We start from the raw sequence: 1377 nt of genomic DNA on the forward strand, positions 1-1377 counted from the left end.
AGAGACTGGATAAAGGTCTGCAACTAGCAATAGCAATCCTCAGAGGCAGTAACTCCTACAGGTTGAAAAAGGATTCTGTACATGCAGGGTGGTAAGGTTCTGTACGAACTAGGGATCCATTTGAGGGTAAAAGCTCCCTGCACAAGAGGTCATTAAAGGTTTAGGTTTTTGGATTATCTCCCAAACCCCTGTATTTATAAAGCTGTGATGCTACTCCTAGCAGAGAAGGCCTCTCAATCCACCCATGGAAGGGGGAAGCTTGGGAGGCAAGAGGCAACATCTGCCACCTGTTCTCCAGCCCCATTGCTAGGGCTCTGGTTTATGTTTGGAAAGCTTTCCAGGCACACTGCAAGCTCTGAAGGAAACACTGAGTGGGACTTTCCTGACATCACAAGTGTGTGGAATTCCTGGTCTTCAAAAATTTGGGACAGACTACAGCACCATATGGCTGTCTCAGCAGGGCTGAGCAGGTGATGGTGCAACCCACTCACCCCTTTTTATCAAGGTTACCCCAGGCGCTAGTTGGTTGCTCGGTTGTGGGGCAGGAAGGATTTTTTCCATGCAGCACAAGCTGGCAGAGTATAGGCATTTTTGCCTTCCTTGCATAGAGAAATGTACCTAATTCATAACTGGCTCACAGTTGTGACCACTTTGGCCAGCAAAATAGTGAAAACATTCTGCCCCAGTGTACTCTCTGCAGGGACAGTTAGGCAATTAAAACAAAGGCTTGCTGCTACTGAAGTATGGTTGGACTATTTGCTGGACAAGTCTCCCCTTCCTGCCAGGTGCATATTCTCTTAGGAAGTATTTTGCCTTGCAATGACACTCCCAGCTGCTCCATCCTTACCAACAAATAACTGATGACTAGATTCTGTGTGTATAAATATCTAACTCTGACCTAAAGCATAGCAGATAACAAGACAACCCAACAAAGAGTACTCTACACCTCCTAAGCGGTTTCTAAGAGTGCATCCCTTAGGGAACAGAGCAGATTTAAGGCTACAGGTCTCATACTATTAAGACATAGGTCAGCATTATTCTTAATGGTTTTTAAAAGGTAGTATTAGGGCAAAGTAGGCAAGATATAAAATATGTGATCACGTTGCACATGGCTTTCCTGGTAATTAACAGCTGCAAAGAAGGGGCAATCAAGGTTGAGATCATGGGAAGGGGTTTTTAATATTTTCCCCCTATGGCAATGGTAGCTTCTCTCCCATGGTAAAGAAATGCTGGGGGAGGGGGCTCATGAGGACTTAAGTGGCATTGGGGTGTGAGAGAGATGAGGGTTAATCCCCTTTCTCTGTAGCTGTTTAACAAAAACAAACTAATGTCAGCTACATGAAATACAAACATGCATTTCACATACTGGCCCTTCAT

The sequence above is a fragment of the Heloderma suspectum genome, chromosome 3, assembly GCF_057233095.1.
Source record: "Heloderma suspectum isolate Gila_16-S chromosome 3, 16-S_ref, whole genome shotgun sequence".
Taxonomy (NCBI): Eukaryota; Metazoa; Chordata; class Lepidosauria; order Squamata; family Helodermatidae; genus Heloderma; species Heloderma suspectum.